The following is a 24,241-nucleotide window of genomic DNA, read 5'->3' as shown; positions in this document are numbered from 1 at the left end:
AACCTGCAGGGAAAAACCTGGGGGTTGGTGGCAGAATTGGCACTCCAACCACCCCTATCACTTTATTTTATCAATCTTTAATTTAATATTATTTATTGTATCAGTATGCTGCTGCTGGATAATGTGAATTTCCCATTGGGATTAATAACGTATCTATCTATCTATCTATCTATCTATCTATCTATCTATCTATCTATCTATCTATCTATCTATCTATCTATCTATCTATCTATCTATCTATCTATCTATCTATCTATCTATAAAAAACCTCACACTGGTTCCATTCCATCTGAACTAGTGTGGTGCTGAGGTGTCACCCGTTTCATGGCTGCACTCGGGTCCTAATCTGAGATCCTGAGTTGGTTCGCCATGTGGTGGAGGCAGCAATACGTTGTATCAGCGCGTGCTCCTAACCTCCTCTCCTCTAAGAACGTTAGTTTGGCTTTACGTGACCATATTTTGTAATGTGTGCACTGCCATCTTCTTCCCATTACTATCACGTTGCCAGGTTTAATGACCTAAAGTCCACAGCATTTGATGTGTCACGGCAGTATAAAGGTTGCCGCTGTACACTTCCTGGTCATCCAACATTACAGATCAAAAAAATAAAGCTCATTGCTGTGTGATTCTGTAGAAGTTTTTTTACTTTTCTGGTTAAAAGAATCTTAGCTTTGTTTTTAGATTTTAATTTCTGGTTATAGTTTTGGTTCAGACAAAAGGAAGGATGGATTCTTGGTCATCCAGATGCTATGTATGTTGTTCTTTCTTTGTTCCTTTATTCCCATCTTTTGTGCCACTAAGTGGAAGTTGTTACTATGAAATTAACGCTGTCTAAACAATTCCTTTTATTCAAATTATTTGTTCAAACCAAGCGATTTTGGACAGAAACACCCAATGTGACCAAGAGGAGTTCTGGCTACATATAATTTTTATTTAGGTTGCATAAGCGATATTTTCAGTAACAATATGGACCACGAGTTGTTTACTATAATACACTTTTCACCCAACCTAGTGAGGGTCATATTGATAACACTCCAGACAACATACTCCAGCTTCTCCTATGGATTTTCAAGCTGGCCCCAGACCATTGAAAAGAAATAATCATTAAGGCCTGGTACACCACAAAAGGCACCAAAAGTGACATTTTACCTACATGCCCAAACCACCTTAACTGGTTCTTTTCATCTCAGAGAAGCAGCAGTTCTCCACCAACATTCTCTCATAGTGTTGGAACTCCTGACATTGTGACAGTGAGCCATCAACTGTGCACTGGAAACACATTTTAGCCATGTTCAACTCACAATCTCACTTTCAGTCACTACCATGGTTTCTCAAAGAGGAGAAGGCGAGAATGGGGATTATAGACTGGTAAATCAAAATCTCATCTGAACTCCTTGCCCCTATTTTACCACCACATCCTTATACAATGTCTATAAAACTACTGCCATTGCACCAATTTGATAATCAAGCCTATAATGACCTCAACCTTCAAAGTGATTGAGGCCCCATGGGATGGTAAGTTTCAAACTCAATTTAATGAAAAGCCAACAGCATGCTATGAAATGAGAAGCAGTAAAAGAAAAACAGTGAGGGAACAAAATACAGTTTCAATTTCATCCACAGTATAAGATAAAATAATGTAATAAGAGTGACTGATTACTGCCTCTAGTCTAATGAGTCTTTGTTCTCATTTTGAATGACAAACAAATGAGGTTCATGGATAGTGCTAGTTTTTTGTAGGGGGAGAATAGGATTAATATAGCTTTCCAAATCATTCGCGATGGACGTCAACCTGGGGAGGAGGCCGGAATATTCTGCCCTATGTCATGTTAAACATGAAGCGTCATAAAGGTGAACAATTCTATGCCATTTTACCTGTATGACTGAGTGATGCATCATGGAGACATTCTTGGTGTATTTTAGTATGGCAAGATTAGTTTAATATAGGGTGCTCTCTGTATATTTTCATTAGAATTTATTTTCTGTTCCCTAACATGTTATTAACTAAGAGGGTTACAGGAGAGTAAAAGTGGGAAGAAAAGAGCGATGAAGTAAAACTCAATGTAATAAATAGCTAGCTAAAGGTTACTCAACAAAGTGTACTAGTTTATATTAAAGTTAGCCATGTTTTATATACTTTTACAGTTACTTTTTCTTCCCCATTGGAGTTTAATCAATTAATGTATGCACAAGACTTTATGCATGATTCAAAATCCATAGGTCCATTGATAAACCAAACATAATCACATTTCAGAATCATGAAGGGAAGAGAATTGTGCTATAAAAAAGGACAGGATGCAGAGATGATAGCAATCAGAAAATGGAACATGGATTGAAAAACAAAGCCTAATTTGATAACAGAGGCATGTCAGATCATCTAAGTAGAGATTACAAATTCTGAACAGAGCAGAGATGGTAATGAGAGATCGTTGCGCATTACGTGTATCATACCTTCTATTATTCACATTTGACACCTCATATATGGCTTATCAAACAATAAAAGACTCTTCTACCCCATAATTCATCTGGTTAGGCCAACCCAGTATCTCATTGACAAAGCTCTTTAAAGGTATCAGGGTACCTTCCTTAACCTGCAATTGCTAAGCGCTTTGAGTAGTGAGAAAAGCGCTATATAAAATGCAAAAAAAAATTATTAATTGACACATGTGGGAAGTTTATTTCTATTAGGTTTTTATCTTTATGTTTAATTTCAAATGTGGCATTTCTAGGGCATTGTGCAGTTTGAACTTGGTGCCTTTTGGTTTTTAGTCAGGGATGTTCACAGCTCATCACGTTCCAGCAACATAACATTCTCAAACTCATGTAATCCAATTTGGGGTCATGTGGGCCAAAACTTATCCCAATAGCATTGGGAACAAAGCAGAAACCAGTCCTGGACCAAACATCTGCCAATCACAGCACACATTCATGGCCATAACCTCACTCAAATGGGGATAGATTGCAGTAAGTATGTCACCCAACAAATACCTCTTTGGGACACTAAAAAATGAGATGGTTTCATTATGTCCTTCCTGAATCTAAGACATCAGTTACCAAATTCTTTTTAGAATTTACTTCTTGCAGGCTTGTACTGTAAACTCAGTATCTCTGTATACAGTATGTGGAAGTGTTTTCACCAAATATGCTGAATTTTAAAAACTCCGCTGGCCTTCCTGAATTATTTTTATAACTTTTTAAATATTTCCTATGCTTTCTTTTTTGGGGTCATTTGCAAGTTACTTACAACATCTTACACATCTCTCTTACTCAATCTCAGTTTACATTTCAGACTCCTGAGGACTATCCACAAAGCAGGTTCAAGTCCTAAGTGGAACACCATTGCAATAGCACATTTGTGTATATAGCCATCATTTCATTTAAAGTCACCTTTCAGCTTAACTGCATTTTTTAGAAGGTGTGAAGATCTCTAAGCCAACATAAATGGGAACATCTACACTCCACACAAACTGAACAGCAAGTATACATTTATCATTTAAGTAATATTTAAGTTGCTTATTCTTGCTGGCCACCATTTTGGCTATTCTGGGAAGATAACTTTAACATCTCAACATTTTCATTCATTAAATAATTTGGCTCTCTGAAGTGGCTACTAGAGTATGTTTACTAACAGTTTAGAAATAACTTTTTTTTATTTCTTGTACCCACCTTGTTCAATTCAGGCACTGGTGAGACCAAAATATATTCCAGCAACATTGAACTGAAGGTAGGATCCAATCTGAATTTTAAATTGGCAATGTTTTCCTGAAATAATTGGTGGAAAAATATTTATCAACTGTCCTAAAAAAACATCTGCTTGGCATAACAACCAACAAAGTTTTGTTATTAACTTATACACAGCTACAGTATACTGAATTTGCTTACATATACATACAGTATATACATACATACATACACTATATACATATACATATACCTATTGTATCGGACGGCCAGAGCCCTCACCCGGCCGGGACACCCTGAGTCTGGAAGGACTCAGGGAGAGAGTATTTGCAAGACCGTTTCTCCCCAAGACTGACAAAAGGGCAACCCCTTGGCTTGCAGCGGGGCTACAGGTTGTTAGCATGGAAGCTCCACCCTGCTGGGTCCTGTGGCCTCCGCCAGGGGGTGCCTGGACTTTTACAGGTCACTATTTGGCAGCACTTCCACTTCACCTGGAAGTGCTGCCGCAAGAAGCTCATTAGGCATCTGAACTCTTTCCGGGTGCCCTATAAAAAGAGCCAACCACCACCACTCAATGGCTGGAGTCAGGAGGAAGAAGACAAAGCTCTTGAGGAGGAGTGGAGGCAGAAGAACTGGTGGCAATAAGGAGTGTGTTGTGCTCTGTGCCTTGTGTGTTGTAAGGCAACAATGTTAATAAACCGTGTGCTGTGTGGACTAAAACCTACGTCCTGCCTGTCTGTGTTGGGGTTAGGGTGGCTGTATGTGCCCTTGGGCATCACAATATACCTACAGTGCATCTGGAAAGTATTCACAGTGCATCACTTTTTCCACATTTTGTTATGTTACAGCCTTATTCCAAAATGGATTAAATTCATTTTTTTCCTCAGAATTCTACACACAACACCCCATAATGACAATGTGAAAAAAGTTTACTTGAGGTTTTTGCAAATTTATTAAAAATAAAAAAACTGAGAAATCACATGTACATAAGTATTCACAGCCTTTGCTCAATACTTTGTCGATGCACCTTTGGCAGCAATTACAGCCTCAAGTCTTGTTGAATATGATGCCACAAGCTTGGCACACCTATCCTTGGCCAGTTTCGCCCATTTCTCTTTGCAGCACCTCTTAAGCTCCATCAGGTTGGATGGGAAGCATCGGTGCACAGCCATTTTAAGATCTCTCCAGAGATGTTCAATCAGATTCAAGTCTGGGCTCTGTCTGGGCTACTCAAGGACATTCACAGAGTTGTCCTGAAGCCACTCCTTTGATATCTTGGCTGTGTGCTTAGGGTCGTTGTCTTGCTGAAAGATGAACCGTCACCCCAGTCTGAGGTCAAGAGCACTCTGGAGCAGGTTTTCATACAGGATGTCTCTGTACATTGCTACAGTCATCTTTCCCTTTATCCTGACTAGTCTCCCAGTTCCTGCCGCTGAAAAACATCCACCATGCTTCACTGTAGGGATGGTATTGGCCTGGTGATGAGCGGTGCCTGGTTTCCTCCAAACGTGACGCCTGGCATTCACACCAAAGAGTTCAATCTTTGTCTCATCAGACCAGGGAATTTTCTTTCTCATGCTCTGAGAGTCCTTCAGGTGCCTTTTGGCAAACTCCAGGCGGGCTGCCATGTGCCTTTTACTAAGGAGTGGCTTCCATCTGGCCACTCTACCATACAGGCTTGATTTATGGATTGCTGCAGAGATGGTTGTCCTTCTGGAAGGTTCTCCTCTCTCCACAGAGGACCTCTGGAGCTCTGACAGAGTGATCATTGGGTTCTTGGTCACCTCCTTGACTAAGGCCCTTCTCCCCCAATCGCTCAGTTTAGATGGCCGGCCAGCTCTAGGAAGACTCCTGGTGGTTTCAAACTTCTTCCACTTACGGATGATGGAGACCACTGTGTTCATTGGGACCTTCAAAGCAGTAGAAATTTTTCTGTAACCTTCCCCAGATTTGTGCCTTGAGACAATCCTGTCTCGGAGGTCTACAGACAATTCCTTTGACTTCATGCTTGGTTTGTGTTCTGACATGAACTGTCAACTATGGGACCTTATATAGACAGGCGTGTGCTTTTCCAAATCATGTCCAATCAACTGAATTTACCACAGGTGGACTCCAATTAAGCTGCAGAAACATCTCAAGGATGATCAGGGGAAACAGGATGCACCTGAGCTCAATTTTGAGTTTCATGGCAAAGGCTGTAAATACTTATGTACATGTGCTTTCTCAATTTTTTTATTTTTAATAAATTTGCAAAAATCTTTTTTCATGTTGTCATTATGGGGTGTTGTGTGTAGAATTCTGAGGAAAAAAATGAATTTAATCCATTTTGGAATAAGGCTGTAACATAACAAAATGTGGAAAAAGTGATGCGCTGTGAATACTTTCCGGATGCACTGTATATATACATATACACATATAAGATAGCATAAGATTCTCAAACCTGCTTAATCCTGTTCAGGGTGGCAGGGACTATAGTCTTTGGGCATCAGGCAGGAATTAACTTTCGGATGGATTCCAGTCTCCCACAGAAGAAACACACCCACGCACTCCCAGAGTCAAGTTAGACTTGCCAAATAACCTCCCACGCACTTCTTTGGACAGTCAGAAGAATTCCCTATATGCTTTTAATGCCAGGCAAGCAAAGTGATCAAAGGGGGTAAAATGCCAGGAATAGTGGGTTGCTGTTGTAACTTATAATACAATATATAAGTCACCAGATATATCAGCAGATCAGAAGAAATACGAATCTTCTCACTCTGTGACACACACTCAGTTGAGACCGAATTATAGTTGGCAATTATCCTAAATCATGCCTGTTTGTCTTTGGTATGAGTACAAGTCCCCCAACCACATGCTGGTTCCATACAGGTAGTAACTGGGCTCTGGATTCAAACTCTGAACTCCAGAGTTATGAAAGAGGTTTGGGCCACCATGCCTCCCACTTCAGGAAAGGCAATTTTAAAAGGTCCATTGGGTCACTAGCTACATTGTGTTTTATGCACATTTTGAAACCCTTAAATGCAGAATTTTGTTTTAGTCCTAAATGAGCCATTCCATTTTTTTCTTCATTTTTGAAGGTTGTGGTGAAATATTTATTTATCTCATTTGTAATTTTATGACTGCTTTCAATTATTTTTACTCATCCCACTGTAAATATGTAATGAAGTAGTAATGGATGGAAGCTTCATTATTTGTTACAACTGTTTATAGTATGTATTTTTGTTTGAGTTTCTCTGATAGTTTCCCTATTTTCTGTTCTTATCTCTCCACCCTATCGCTTTGTTAACTTGTCAATTGCCATAGAAGGTTTCAGCACTCTTGAGTCTATCCCAGCAGAATTACTATTTGTGTCAAGATTTCTGTCCTTTTAAAACAAGGACATAGAACTTGATCATTAAAAATTAAAATACTGCTTATCTTGACTTTTTGTGGAGGGTTAAAAAATGGTGAAAAATATCAGTAAAATCCTTGTCTACTGCTGAGGTATTAGCTTTGCAGCAGTAAAGGATGAAAGAAACAAAAGTTCAAGAGCTGGGGTACCATTTCAGTATTCCAGATTAATATAAGAACACAATTGAAGAAGTAGAATGTAAATAAACTACCACTGCCATGGCCTTGAAGTTGCCTTTTTTCTGACTACAGCACTAGAGCTCTGTTTCAGTTGGGTTTGGGTTCAAGTAGGAACATCACTTCTTGTAAGAAGCCAGGATTTATAGGACTCCTCCTGGAAGTGCAGAGTCCTCAAAATGGGGTGGACATGATGCCACACTTAGTCTCTACTTTGCCCCTCAGAACTTTAGATAGAAAATAAGAGTCAGTTAGTGATAGTGTCCCATCTCATCCTGGTAAAGAGTATCTTACCTCACAGAAGCAATGCTGGTGACCCTTAAGCACGCACATGTGACATGCTTTCCTCACCCCAGCCTTTTCCCAGTGGGACAGATGGACCTAATCGTGATGTTGTGGACTCGGCAGAGTGCATCAGCATTGACATGGAGAAATCCCTTCTGATGTAGGACTTTAAACTTATAGGGCTGAAAGTCCAAGGACCAACAGGTAACCAGGGAGTTGAACTGTTTATGAGTGGTGAACCATTGCAAAGGAACATGGTTGGTAAGCAAAGTGAATACCTGAGTGATGGCCCACTTTGTGGCCAGTGCTTCACACTTAGTCGCTGTGTATCATTTTTTCCCAGTCCAGCGGTTTCTGGCTTATATATATGATAGGTTTTTTAGCTCCTTTGACAGTCTGATTCATAACTGGCCTTGGGCTGGTGTCAGATGTGTTGGTCTGAAGGAAAAAAAGGAAGAGAATAATTAGGTGCTTTCAATACAGGAGTTGACATCAGGGCCTTCTTTATGTCACTGAAAGCTTCCTTGAACTTGGGAGTCCATACCACTGGGTTTAGGGCTCCTTTTCAAGTAAGGTCTGTCAGAAGCACAGCCCTTTCTAAGAACTAAGCAAAAAAGCATCAGTAATAACCTGCAAGTCTCAGAAGAGCTTCTTCTTGCCCTGCAAGACAAAATAATCTGCTTTTTCATGAAGTGTGTATTACCTGCAAAATACTTGTATATTAACATTTGTTTATTAATAATGATTGCAGAAGGATGTTTGTGACATGTGGCTAGTACTGAGGAAGTGGATGAAGCACTCAGCAGCACATTCACATCCTCTGTGTTCAAGCTTCCCTTAATGGAAAGGTTTTGAACTTCTTCAATTCACTTTCTTTTTGCCTCAAATGTGTCTTTGCAATAAGTAATTTGATTTGATTAAATGCAGGTCACTGACAAATGACCGAACTGTATATTCTTTAAGGGTGAGGCATTACTGCACTACAATTTCATCATTACAATGCGTAAAATGGGCGTCAATGAAGGCAATGAAGAAAGAACAATAATGGTTGTAAATTCTGCTAGCTTTCAGTGTAAGTTTAGGACAGAAGATAAAAATAAGGCAGAAAGGAGGCAGGAGCCTGATTCAGGATATCTTATACTGTATATATATATATAAACAGAGAAGTGGGTGTTTTGATATGGCCATACTGCAAACAATAAAGCTCTTGTACCACCATCAACCTGCAGGATTCTTTTCATGCAACTCCATACTTAACCATGTTGTTTCTGACCAGTACAGAACTGCCATTAGCTGAGTATTTTTAGGCCATTTCCTGATAGCATAGATGCTGTTCACTAGGTGAACCACACAAAAGAGTCTCTTCATTTACCAGATTAAAAACTGTACCACATTTGCGCCACAGAATATTATCGAGCAACCGGTTTACTGGCTATTCTAACAAATGATTAACAAAAATTAATTTTACAATATAATTATATCAGACAAATAATAATTTTAACATCGTGAATATTGGCATTTAAAAACAAGTTAAGACAACAAAAGGTACATACTTACTAAAGAGTGACAACCACACTCCTTGGCACCTAACAATCTTAATAAAGTAAGAAAGACTGGAATTATTGAATGACCAAAATCAGAAAATGCTGAAGTATAAGACACAGTCTGCAAATTTCCAAATCCCCTCATCCATCCATTTTCAAACCTACTTAATCTTGTGAAGGGGCTGTGGGAGCTGGGGTTTATTCCAGAAACATCAGGTACAAGACAGTGTAAGAAAAACACGACAGATTTCATGATCTTTGGGGCGCCTTGAAGGCCAATCCTATATATTCTAATGATCATAATATGAAAATAAAGTATATGGTCAATGCAAAATGAGTCATTCTGATTTCTGCAATCAGATGGACTGCCCAAGACGGAGACTCTTCCACTTAAAATGGATTCTGGGAGGAAGAGGTATTTCCAGGTTGTCGGACCCCGGAAATGATGTCATGAAAGGAGCAGTATCAATCTTCCTTTCTTCAGAGGAAGGAGAAGAGAGATTTTTATTAGACAGTGCCACCTTGTGTCTCAGTGGAATATTAAAATGACTTAATCCCTTAAGCCAGGGGTCCTTAATCACGGTCCTGGAGGTCTGCTATGTCCACAGGTTTTCACTTTAACCAATTTCTTAAGTAGAACCCTTTTACTTACTACTAAAGCAATGCGTTTTTTGGGCTTAATTTTAGTTCTCTTGAATGTTACAGTTCAGAACCCGTAATTGCCTATTTTAGATTTTAGCAGTTGCATTTAAGTTTTAATTGTTGTCTGTTTTCTTAATCAGACATTAGTTGATAATGAGATGCAGATAACCAATAAACCAGCAGCTCTCCAGCTAACATGTTTACCATGAAGTATCTGTGATAAAAAATGTTTAGAAATGAATGAGAGGGGAATTGGAAGGACCATTAAGTTTAAGTCTATTCTGGTCCACAAAACACATGGATAATGTTCTCCCAGAAGGAAACTCTACAGTGCAATTAGAATTGCTCTTGGATGAATGCAAGCATTAACAAGCTAAATAGTTCAATACTAAGTTTCATTATCAGCATGGACTGCTTTCTGATTAGGAAACTAGTTATAATAAAAACCTGCAGCCACTGCGGCCCTCCAGGACTGTGATTGAAGACCCCTGCCTTAAGCTGTTACCCAAGTGCACTCGTGTGACAACAGGAAAACCTCTGGACAGGGCAATACAGACTCACAAATGTGGGACCAGTTTAGACAAACCCATCTATCTGAAATGCAAGTCATTGATGTTTCCATGAACTGCATGACCCAACCATAACACTGCTCATTTTTTATCTTTAACTAATGACTTTTATAAAGTTTGTAATGCTAAGGAAAGCTTAATTTACGATCAATTTTCTTTTAGTGCTTTCTAGTGTGTATGCGTTCTGTGGTCCTATTGAACAACAAGAGGTTAATACCTTGAAAATACTTTGCCTTTCTGTAAAATGACAGATGTTTGCTTACTTGTTCATAACATATCTAAACACCTTATCTTACACTTCAGTCAGTGGTCTTGTGCTCATTTTACAGACTTTCAGCTACTGGTGTTATCTATCTATGGTTATGTTTGATAAGAAAAACTTCTCATGATGTTTGTGCAAAATTTTCCCTTAACAAGTTTCCATTTGTGTCTCCATGTTTTCCTTGAGCTCATTTTAAAGTAACAGTCTTGATCCACCATACTAATTCCCTTCATTCATGTCACTTCTTAATCTCTTTTTGCTTAATCTGAAATGGCTCAGCTCCTTTAATTTTTTCTCATAACTCATCCCCTGCAGTCCCGGAATCACTCTTCTCTGGTCTTTTTCTAGTGCTGTTATGTCTTTTTTTGTAGCCTGGAGAGCAAAACCGCATACAGTACTCCAGATGAGGCCTCACCAGTGCATCATAAAGCTTGAGAATAACCTCTTTTTATTTGAACTCCACACATGTTATACTATGTTTTGTTATTTAAGTTTAATGTCACTATTCTCTGTGCCCACTGTTATGGACTCATTCATACAGGCACACCAAGTATGGTACAGAGGGGCACAGCTTCAGTATTTAGAATTGCCGAGCCAAGCACAGGACTAGAGAGCCTAAAGACAGACTAGTATATTTTTGTCTTCTGTCAGTACACTATGCTGTTTCCTTGTTGGGAGTATAAGAACTGTATGTAGGCATTGTGCTATTCCTGTATTTTTTAAGGTGGGGCTGCAATCCTTCCTGCCCTTGCTTGGAACCAGAGAAACGCACCCTGCACATGAAACATACAGAATAAAAGGATCGACCAACGACCAACACTTTGAAGCTTCTGGGCGGAAGAGTATGTCTTCTGTCCAAGGCCGAGCAGAAGATTATGTCTTCTGTCCGACTAAAATCCTTTCAGCGTGGTGACGAAAGATGATGGACTGCACAGATCAAGATTCCCATGGCTTGATATGTCTGTCATAAGCTTCCCGTTTGTAATACCACGTGAACCCGTCAATAAAGAGCTAGAATTATCCTAACTTGTCGTGTAAGCTTGTAACCGTCATTTTGCATGCTGGGTGGGATAATACCTTTTTAATTTATAATAATTTATAATTCAGGTTAATTAATACGCCACAATATAAAAGAACACATTTCCAGAGAGCTAATGCCTCTTAAGGAAACAACACATCATGCAATATAGCCTAAAATTATGTTACCCTTCTTAATGGCTTCTGAACGCTATCTGCTCTCTAACTCCATCTGTAATGATTCAATGGATTCTAGATTATTTGCCAATCCACCTACCTTGGTATCATCTGCAAACAAAACCAGCTTGGTGTTTATATTCCTATCAAAATCATTTATTTATATGAAAAATAGCAGAAGGCCTAGCACTGAAACCTGAGGTACAACACTCTCAACATCACTAAATTCAGATAAGATTCCTCCTACCATAACCCTCTGCTTCCTGTGTTTTAGCCAATTCTACACCCATCTACACACTACACCCTGAACCACTACTTCTCTTACTTTTATGCCCTACCTATCATGTGGTGCTTCATCAAATGCTTTCTGAAAGTCAGGTTAGATAACATTGTTCATTACTTTGTTCATATTCTTTTGTTGCTTTCTCATAGAATTGTAGCATGTTAGCAAAACACAGCCTCCATCGTTTGGACCCAAGCTGACTGTTCAGTAAAACTCTTGTTCTTGCAAAGTGTTGCTCAATCTTTTCCTTAATAATTCCTTGCATTAATTTACCTGTGATGCATGTAGTGAGAAGTCAAGCAAAATGACACCTTTTATTGGCTAACTAAAAAGATTACAATATGCAAGCTTTTGAGGCTAAGTTGCCTCGAAAGCTTGCATATTGTAATCTTTTTAGTCAGCCAATAAAAGGTGTAATTTTGCTTGACTTCTCACTACATTCATAATGGCTAACACAGTACAACACCCATGTACTACCTGTGATGCGTGTTAAGCTTACTGGTCTATAGTTGCTTGGATTTGTCTGATAAACATTTTTATATAATGGGAAATTATTTCCTTTTTTCCATTCCTTTGGAATTTCCTCAGTGCACAGTGACTTCCTAAAAATATATGTTGAGGGATTATATCCATAACCTTTTTAAGAACTTGACAATAAATATTAACTGGTCTTGGTGATTTGTTTGATTTCAGTCTATTTAATTAAAGCAGTACTTCTCCATCTACAATTTCCAAAACACTCCTTAGCAGTCTCTGTTACCTCTGGGAGATTAGCCACTTTCTTGCATATAAAGACTTCAGAAAAATGCAAGTTTACAGCATTTGATATTTCACTGTCTGTATATTTTATGCACTTCAGCTCCTTGTTGACTATTATTTTTCTTATAAAATGCTGACAAAAATCTCTTTGGATCATTTTCCACCTTATCTGCTATATTCTTCTCGAAATACCTTTTAATTTACCTAATATCATTCTTGATGGTTGCCCACATGCTCTCATACACCTTATGATTCACATGTTACTTATTAGTCTGGTATGCCTTTCACAGCTGTTTTTTCTTTTGCAGTTTCTTTTTCAACTCCTTATTTACCCACTACAGAGTGATTTTAAATTTCCTTCTTATTCCAAATTTTGGGATGTACCTGTCCTGTGTTATATTTAAAGAATTTTTAAACCTCTGCTCCTCGACTCTCTCCACAGTTAAAAAAGCTTATCCTAGTTTATACTTTTTAAACTTTGTTCAAACTTTGCCCTACCCATGTTAATGGTAAACCTAACTGCTTTGGTCTTTGCATTTTGCTGTCTTTCAAAACCCTAAAAATCGTATCATATTGTGGTCACCCTAGTGGTTGAATTACTTCTACGCCCTTAATTCTATCCTGATTATTACAAAATACTAAACCTAGACAGGTTTTCCCATGTGTTGGTGCTTTAACATATTGTCACTAATTACATCTAAGAACTCCTGCTCTTGTGCTCCACTATTTGCAAAGTCAGCCCAGTTAATAAAATCTCCTATGATTATAATATCCCCATGTAAACTTGGCTTTTTAATATTATAAAAAAGATGCACATTAAAATTACTGTCTGCATTGGGGAATATATAACATACTCCTTAATTAAAGCCTCTTTCCCAAATACTTTCCAGACAAATCCAGATGTTCTCACTAAGATGTGGCTCATCATCCAACTGAAGAAGAGATGAATGTCTGACATAAATGGCAACCCCACCTCCTTTTCTGTTCTGTCAGTCCTTCCTAAATAATGTGTATCCGTCTATGTTACAATCAAAACCATATTTGTTATTTAGACAGGTTCCTGTTATTGCTATAATATCATAATTATGCTCAGCTACACAAAACTCCAACTCACTTGTTTTATTTTTGATACTTCTAGCATGAAGGCAAGCTATTTTAAATGTGTTAATTATTTTACTTTTGCACTTTAACTATATTGTGAATATAATTCTTTTACCTCATACACTGCATATGCAAACATGTAATAGCAAACTTTCAAAGGCAATTAACTGAACTGACTTATAAAGTGCTTAAAATGGTTTAATTGTTCTTGGCAATTAAAAGCAGACAAAATTAAAGGTTATTGAATTTGTGTGTACTGTGCTGTAATTTCTTTTGGGCAGTGTCTCAGTGTAGAGTGTACGTACTGTTAAAAATCACTCACATCTTAAAAAACATTTTTTTCTGATATTTTTATGGAACTACTTCACACTACCTGAGTGAAGTTCTTTGCAATGTGTTTTTGAACATATTGTAGTGCCCCTGGGACCAGACTTGAGAGGGTGAGTATACTCAGAGAAGTTGGGTATATAAGCAGCCTCCTTTTACAGCGCGAATGGGGGTGCAGACATGGTGCTGTGTATAAGCACTTTATTCTTTGTCTTCCTGCCACTGTAACCTATCATCCTGTGTGTGTAGCTGCCAGCTAGCCTAGGACTTGGACTCTGGCCTTGTGTTGACTTATGAACTGGGTAATAGTGTGGCAGTAGGGCTACCTCTCACCAAAAGAAACCAAACCTGGGTGGGACAAGCCATGTAGCCTTCTGTTCGGCAGACATTCTGAGAGTTTATGATATAACACTACTCCAGCTTTCAGAAGCTAAGAATTCATTGTCTTATGATAACAAAATAGAAAGTAATTGTGTAATTCTCAAAGTCAACATATGCCACTGCAGAAGACATAGTTGTCAGCACGGTGAGACAGCAGTTGACCTTAGGCCTCACTCAGGAATGCAGAGCAATGACTCACAGTTCCTGTCAGGGGGTGGATAAACGTTAAGAATTTAATCACTAGGGCTTATACACATGGAGCACTCTGTGCACAATGCAAAAGTGTGTTTAATTCTTCACACTTAAAAGTTAAAAAAAACAAAACAATTTACCACAGTTGTACTACATTCTGCTGCCAATTATATACTTGGTGCAATCAAAAACAAAAGCCAGGCAAGGCTACCTAGCTGGAAATGGTGCTGTTCCACTGAGACTGGATCTTTATTAATAAACCCCTGACCTCCTAGCAACTGTAAACTGTAATAGTTTGAGTAAACGTGAGGACCTTTATCCTATCTAGGGTTACTGATGTGCACATATTAATATTGTGGCAAGTAGTGTGGTCATGTGGCTAACACATTGGACTTTAAATAAGGTTGTTAGTTAAATTCCCATTTTTGATTCACTGTGAGACCCTGAGCAAATCATTTAACCTATAAAACATTGCATGTTGACAATTTCACTTTATTTGGATCTTATATGTCAGTAATCATATTGGACAAATACAATACAAGAAAAACTAGAAAAGGCAGAGTTAGAAAATCAATGGATGAATGCAGTGGAGGCTGGTGAAAAAAAATTTGGGTTAGGTGCAATTTGTCGGGAAATAAACTGAAGCAGCACTTTTCTATTATATCGTACCTTTCACATCTATCAATTATATAGTGCCTTTCACATCTGTCTATCTATCTAGTCATTCCATATGCTCTTCTGGTTCTCAACATACTGCCAATGCACATTTTGACCTGTCCCGTTCTAAACCCATAGGACTAATCGAAGCTTAAATGTATTATACCCTTTCCACAAATGCTACCCAATCTGATGCCAGCTATTCAATTTCTACCATGCTCTGAAACTTCAGCACATGATATCCACAGTCCCCTTATTCTTCCCAAAACTTGCCCTATTGATGTGGAAAGGGACAGGTGCACCTGCCACCCAAATGTTATATTATACCTGTCTCTAAATTTCCAAATCCTCTTCCAGCTTGCTCAGTTCCCCATTCTGCCAAAACCCACACCATAATGTCCACACTACCACCTCCGTAATCTTCCAATAACACGCACTTCCGTCTGTCCTATAACACAGCCATAGCATAAGTCCAATCCAGTGCTTACTCTTCCTCTGCTAATAGAGTACCCCGTAATTGGCCATTTCCACAGTATTCCATAAATCCACATCATATAATCACTACTCCCCTGATGTTCCTCAAGTCTTGCATCCCAGTTAATCATTTACCATACCCACAGAGTCATTCCCACCCTAATTTAATTCTACTCTTGATGTCAGCCTACACAGTCCTTTACAAGTTTGCCAGGCTTAGCTCACCTGGGCACAAATTCACATTGTAAGATCCACAGACCCCCACATCTTAAAACATAACTTGCCCCCAACCTGTTTTGTACTACATCCACAGGACAGGTCCAACCTAAATGTTATTATGCCTCTACAATCAGGATACCTATATTTCCTCTCTTCATTTACACAGATCACTGCATGCAAGAAATGTTACTCTGCACAGTATCTGCATTTAAGAAGCTGCAATATTGCTAGTAAGCAAAGAATAGCTGGTAGCCAATATCATAAAGCTGCTCTCTACTTTAGAATATAATTGTTAACTCCACCCATCCACCCACCCACTCATTTCCAAACCTACTGGATTCAACTCAGAATTGTTGTGGGATCTGGTGCCTACTCCGGAAGCATTAGCTGCATGATAAGAAACAACACTGGCCAGAATACCTGTCAATCTCAGTGCCAAATAACACTACAATATTTTTAATGTGTATGTTCTTGGCTAATGAGTGTTAGTTGTAATTGTGCAGTGCACATCACAAGTATATTTCTTGAACATCTGAATACTATCTACAAATAATTCTGGTTAAGATGCTATCTGACCAGTGATCAAAAAGAAAAAAAAATAACTCTTTTCCTCGTACCAAGCTTCAATACCTCCACACTTGACTGTGCCCTTAACAGCACTTCCTACTGGCCCTAAACAGTCTGATGTCATTTCAGTCCCTATTGACAACTTTTGCTTAGCGGGCACAAGCTCTCAATGAGTTTTCAACTTTTTAAAGCTTTTTTTAGTTTTGTCTCTCCTGTGTGTTTTACATCTAAAGTACTTTTTATGATTTGTTTTGGCCTCCTGTGTTTCAATTATATTGCTAGCATTTGATCATATCGAACTAGCCCCTTAGGTTTTCTCACAATAGTGTACTGTATTTTGCTTGATGATTACTCTGTGTCTTCCAGCAGCCTGACTTACAGTTTTGTTTTAAATCTGCTTTTAACCTGATACAACTAGTAGCTCTCATCTCTCAGACAGAGAAAATGCTGGGACATGCAGTGGGAGTAAATACCAGGTGAGGATATGGGGTCTGCTCATGGTGATTGAGAAAAGAGGAAAATGAAAATGTAATGGTCTGGGGGAGGGTAAAATGCAATAACCAGAGGGCAGCTGCTTCTCTCATTTTCAGAGTCTTCAAAACAGACTCAGGTCTCAGAGCACATAGTGACAGACTGACTTAATTCTTCATATGAGGTCATGACACAGGCGGAGACAAATACCATTTCTCCACATCTCTACAAGGATTCAAGCATTATATTTCACTCTAAGGGGTCGTAGATCCAGCTGTTTGTTGTAGCCAAAGGTCAGAAGTTAAATATGCTGCATATAGACCTTTCAGAACAGACCAACACTTTATTCTTTGCTACAAGAAAACAGACAAGAAATTACCACAGGGTTCTAACTGCTTGATAGTCCAGCATTCAGTTTTACAAATGACTAAATTTACAGCTCCAGAATTCTGGGTTCAAATGTAGGCTCAAGTACTATCTACACTACCAGTCAAAAGTTTTAGAACTCCTCAGTTTGAACTCTCCTAGTGACTCGATACTTGTGTCTAACATTTTCAGTTTATAGGCGATGATTCATGTTTTAACATTGTTTGCTATTATTCTTTATTTACTTCAGTTTATACTGTTGTGGAGTTCAGAGTAACATAACCCAATTTAGCATGACATATTAATCACCAACCAGCTTAATGCAATTCAGCCTCACAGAGAGCTGGAGTCTATCCTGGCAGCCTTGAGTAAAAAGCAGAAACCAGTCCTGGACAAGACATGTAAAATCTATGTAAATTTCTTAGACACTAGAAATGGGCTCTGTCATTAAAAACATTATCTTTTTCCTATACTTATGCTGTTTTACTTCTTTGTCAGTTTTTCTTGCTTGACGTTGCACTGAAGTCTAGTCTTTCTCATATCTCTTGCTTATATTTTAGATAGATAGATAGATAGATAGATAGATAGATAGATAGATAGATAGATAGATAGATAGATAGATAGATAGATAGATAGATAGATAGATAGATAGATAGATACTTCATTAATCCCAAGGGGAAATTCACACCAATTTTACCATCTACCTTGACTCTTTTATCATCTCTCATATAATTTTTCTGTCTTTGCTTATTTGTGTGATATTCTTTCTCCTTTATACTATTTTCAAATGTATTTAATCTTTTTCCTTCTTCATGTCTTATAAATTGTTATCATGTTGTATGTCATCTTTTAGATGTAAAACTTTCCTGCTTTTTGAATTTTTGTTTCTTTTTGGTCAATTCACATACAGAAAAGAACAGTCCATGGTTGGTTATGTATGAAATTGACTCACAAATTACACTGACCATCTTTTATCAAATGATCTTTGACTTGACAGCTCACACCTTTGTTTAACTAACATTTAACGGCAAAGTAGGCATCTGGCAGATGTCAATTACAGAAGGCATTATCTGTATGAGAAGAAATGTTGTCAAACTTGGCAAGATTCAGAAACCAAAAGCTAATCTTATCTTTCACCAAGGCAGAAACAGTAACTCTAAAATACAGTGCAAGAAATAAGTCCGTAATTCTTTAACCGTGAATTGAAATCATAACACACTAACTCAAAGGTTTTAGGATATCTGCAACCAGACATTTTATCCTGTCGCAATGCTACCATCTTGTGCCGTACACTCCAAGCTGGTTCTCATAGTAACATACCACCAACTGCTCCATAAAATGGTGGTGACCACAAAAAAAAAAACAAATGGTCATTTCAGTCCCCTTAAAATGGTTTCCAACCTAAAACATATACATATTATATTTACATAGTTATGAACAACTAGATTTTTGCATTAATTACCAATTGTATTCATTAATCTTGTAAAAGAATTTCTAGCACATTTCTGATCACACATCATGTCTCCTTGGTAATCTCCCATGACCCTTCCTGGTTACCTTTCAGTGCTATTTGATCTTGTCAAGACTGTGTTATTAATTTATTAAAGTCACTACAACAATAACTTTCAGAAGCTCCCTAATTTTGAGTAGAGCTGACAGCAACCTATTTATTTTCCTATGATGTGATTTTTCTAATGCTTTGTAGTACTGCATATTGTCACACAGTTTAAAAACAGACATTATTTTTGTCTTATTCCCAATTCTTTCTTACACATTTTTGTACCACCAGTTACATATCTTCACAGCTACTGTAACATGTTACATCACCGGTATGTATGTATGTCGTATATGGAGGTAAATTAACGTTCATGAATCTAACAGAGTACAATTACTACTTAAAGAGATATAAATCGGATTTTTTTCTATCATTTGCTTGAACATTCTGGTTCTCATTTCGCTATGTGTCAGAGTTTGCTTGCGATACCAATGTATTTGCGCAAATCCGAGAAACACGCAGTGGGCCAAAGGGGTTGGGCTGCTTTCCTTACTCACTCGCCAGCTTCTGGGAGTGTTCCTTAACTCCACTTAGCTAGCGAACGAGAGAACAATTGAATTCAACTTTGTTTGATATTTAAAATAAAGTGTTACTTAGGTCTTGAGTCCGGATATTCTCTTAAGTGTATGCCACATTGAAAAGGTAGATTGCAATTCAGATTGTGGATCGTGAGTTTGTGTTAAAAGGATTGTGATATGATTTTTTGGAAAGATCGGCCACCCCTAATTTGACAAATCAAGTTTTCAAATTTATGCAGGATTCATTGACCCTTTGGCGAGCTACTTGGAAAGGGGTTGCGAGGTACCGGTAGCTCGTGAGCGACGTGTTGGAGACCCCTGACCTAAATCATCAGTGGTGTAGCCAAATGGTTTTAGAAGTAACATAATTAGCTCAATGGAGATCTTCTGTCTGTAGTGAATGGGTTTCAATTGATTATAGTCTTGATGTACCTTATCTGGAAGGTCCCACTTTTGATGAGTCAGTATCATGGATTAACCTACACAATGAAGACAACAAGGTAATTGAACAACAAGAAAATATCCATGTCGATGAATCCAAATCACTGTATATACCTCTAAAGTATTTCTCATGGCCTACTCTGGAGTAGGAAAAATTCTTATCCTAGTTAGATTTTTAGAGTAATTCCTAGGAATAACTCTGATATGCTTGATAAATATGGCACAGATCTCAATCAATTTAAACATTTGTGGCTGAACTTGAAAAAGGTGTTTATTCACTATTCCCATGCAACCTGATAATGCTTGAGCAGCTTTACAAAGGAAAGTGGGGAAAAGTTGCAGTGTTCAAATGTGTAAAGCTGATAGAGAGCTGTGCACACAGACTCAAGGCTGTAATGGCTGGCAAAGGTGCATCTACTAGACACTGACTTGATAGGGGGTAAGTGCTTATGCAATCATTGCTTTTTGTTTGTTTGTTTTGTATTTGTAAGTCATTTAGATCACTGTGCAAAGAACTTTTTTTCACTTTAACATTAAGTCTATTGATCAATGTCAAAATAGCAAATCAAATCCATTTTGATTCACTGTTGTATATTAATGAAATGTGAAAATTTTCAAGGGGGTAAATACTTTTTATAACCACTGCAAATGAAATAACATCTCAGTGTAATATTAGAATTAGATCAAGTTTGTTCAGTAAATGGAGAAATGGATAAATGCATATTTTATATTAACCTTTTCATCGATATTAATCATGATTATGTTTTGCTGTGCTTCACTGATTTATCTCAGCTCCAACAATGTGAAGTTTATGCTTAAGGTTTCCCTCACGAGCTTAGTCTGTTTTCATCAGGTTCCTTAATGTTCAACTTTCTGACTCCTCTTCCTCTCATACTACAGAAACAAAAGTCTAGAAATGACAACCTGGTTTCCTGTTTCAGGGTAAGACCCAGTAAATTATTAGTAGCATTAACTCGTACAGTAAGTTAATGTTTGTCTTATCTTTGTAGATCAAAAAATAAAAATGACTTTTTATTTTGTGTGTGTGTGTATATATATATGTGTGTGCATAAAGTTAGCATATAGTTGTAATCAACAAGTTAAACTCAGAACACTGCCCCTGCAACCTTTCAGGGAACGTTATTTAAACAATAGGCATCCAAGGCACCCTGCTGGAAAGAAAACCTCTCTGACCTGAATTATGAGGATGGGCCTTTGTTGTATAAGCAGGGGGTAAAAGTGTTTCTTTGTTCTCATGGGCTCGGTACAGTGAGCTATTAAGACATAATTTATCTATACACCCTTCCAGGCAAGACAAAGGCAAGGGGGCATACAATACAATGTAGGAAGTAAAGGGTGCAAAAAGGTGAAGAATCTTGGTGGAATCTTAAACCAATCCCTGCAATTAGACCACCCTGCCTCCCCCCATTGTGAAATGCGAAAACACACAGACACACACACACACACACACACGCACACACACACCCACACACACACACACACAACAAAAAGCAGGATATTTGTTTCACTTTTGATGAAAACCACATATTTCGTAAAAAGAGGAAGTGCAGTTCTAGAGGAAGACAAAGTCTTTGTGACAATGGGTAAATGGGTAAATTAGTTCTGAATTCAAGCCACTGGGCACATTGCTTTCATATTCTGTTTTGTTAACTTATTCATATAGCAAAAATGAGTTCTCAAGCTAATAAAAATCTGTAATTGTTCCATTTTAAACCAGTCAAAACAGCACACTAATGGTTTTAAGTACTGAAACAACATTCACTGTCTACACCAGACCAGTTCCAGGAAAGCTTTACTGAAAACAAATGGCAGCTATCTATATGACCAGTACTGAAATGCAAGGTTTTCCCCTGATCATCACCCCTTAGAATACAGAACAAAAAAAAAGAGGTGCTGAAAATGGACAAAGATAGTTACACTTAATCAAAGAGAATACACTGCAAAAACATGACTGTAGAACATTATCTGAAGTAATTGAATTAGCAAATAAAACATTTTAATCTGAAACTAATTTTACTCTGCTAATCAAGAAATGTTTGCGGTTAAGTGTTAAGTTTCAGATAAATGCAGTATATCCATTAAGCTGTAATACTATGAATTACAATTACTTTATCCTTCCAGTCAATGATCCATTCTTCTATGTATCTGTTTTCCAACCTGCTCTGGATCTTAAAGAACCAAGGGCTTTTCTGACAGCATTAGGCACAATGCAGGAACCAACCTTGGATGCAGGGTCAATCCATTACAAGGCATATCCAAGCAGATAGATTTATACAGTACATTCTTCTAATGGGACTAAATAGTTGCAAGTTTTGAAGTAGAGGGAATGAGGCAATTTGTGTCATTTGTGTCATTCATTACTCATCTGCCGTGCCACTAATCCCCTCCCCCCCACACTAATTGTTGTAAAGTGTCTCAGCTTACTCTGTATCAACCACAATCAGCTCATGATACTCCACTCACCAAGATAATAATGTTATATTAACAAGTGCTTGACTGAAAATGGAGCATTGGTACACAGCTTTTGTTACGCAACAAGTTTGCTAACATTAAGATCAGTATAATATTTTTATTTTATTAATTTTCATTGTAATCATTCCATACAAACAGATCAATTTATAACCCAACAAATTTGAAAACAAATCAAACCCCACCCCAGAGAAGGAGAGCTTAGCTAAAGGAAAATTTCTTTAAGCTTTTTAATAAGGCAACATTAGACAAAAGAAGGGGAGAAGTAAATATCTATATAAATAAGAGATGGAGAAGGGAGTTAAATGCAATAATAGTTATTTCTCTTATTCTAAAATAATATTGATTAAATCCTGCCAAGTTTTGAAAAAATTTTGTACAGATCCTCTAACTGAAAATTTGATTTTTTCCAATTTCAAATAATATAAAACATCGGTTTCCCACTGACTTATAAGAGGAGAATTAGGATTCTTCCAATTTAACAAAATAAGTCTGCGTGCCAAGAGTGTAGTGAATGCAATCACCGTTTGCTTGTCCTTCTCCAATTCCAGTCCATGTGGAAGGACACCAAACACAGCTGTTAGTGGGTTAGGAGGGATTGTGATACTAAGGCTGTCTGAGAGGCACTTAAAAATTTTTGTCCAAAATGATGTTAGTTTGGTGCAGGCCCAGAACATGTGACCCAGTGAGGCAGGAGCTTGGTTGCAGCGCTCGCAGGTTGGATCCTGGCCTGGAAACATTTTGGACAGTTTTAAGCGAGACAGATGAGCTCGATATATAATTTTTAGTTGAATAATTCTATGCTTTGCGCATATAGAACTCGAGTGAATTCTCTGCTTTGCTACCTTCCACTCCTTTTCTGATATATTGATTAAGAGATCTTCTTCCCAATGTCCTCTTGGATCTTTGAAAGGTAGGGACTCTAATAAGATTTTATATATTGCGGAAATAGTGTTTGTTTCCTCGGAATTGAGCAGTATTTTTTCTAGCATTGTGGAGGGTGCAAGGTGGGGGAAATCGGGCAATTTCTGTTTAACAAAATTTCTAATTTGAAGATAGTAAAAGAAATGTGTAGCTGGGAGGTTAAATTTTGAACGTAATTGTTCAAAAGATGTAAATATGTTGTCTATATAAAGATCTCTGAGCATTTTAATCCCAAAACTTTTCCAGGTATTAAAAACTGGATATGTTTGCGAAGGTTGAAAGAGGTGGTTCCCTTGCAGAGGTGCCACTGATAAAAGATTTTCCATCTTAAAATGCTTCCTAATTTGGTTCCATATTCTGAGTGAGTAAAGCACAATTGGGTTATTAGTATATTTGCGATAACTTTCATTTATTGGAGAGCAGAGCAGGGAATATAAAGAAGTACTACAGGATTTTACTTCTATTGCAGACCAAGCCTGGGTATGTGCATTTATTTGTGTCCAGGTTTTTATGGCTTGTATGTTTGCTGCCCAGTAATAAAACTGAAAATTAGGTAAAGCCATGCCACCTTCTGCCTGAGGTCTTTGTAGGGTCGCTCTTCGGATACGTGGGTGTTTTGAGTTCCAAAAGAATGAGGTTATTATTGAATCTAACTGTTTAAAAAACGATTTATTGATATATATTGAAATGTTTTGAAATAAAAAGAGAAGTTTAGGAAGGATATTCATCTTAACAATGTTAATTCTTCTGGCTAGAGTGAGATGAAGGGTTG

Source organism: Erpetoichthys calabaricus, chromosome 12, assembly GCF_900747795.2.
Source record: "Erpetoichthys calabaricus chromosome 12, fErpCal1.3, whole genome shotgun sequence".
NCBI lineage: Eukaryota > Metazoa > Chordata > Cladistia > Polypteriformes > Polypteridae > Erpetoichthys > Erpetoichthys calabaricus.
This window is presented reverse-complemented; position numbering follows the sequence as displayed.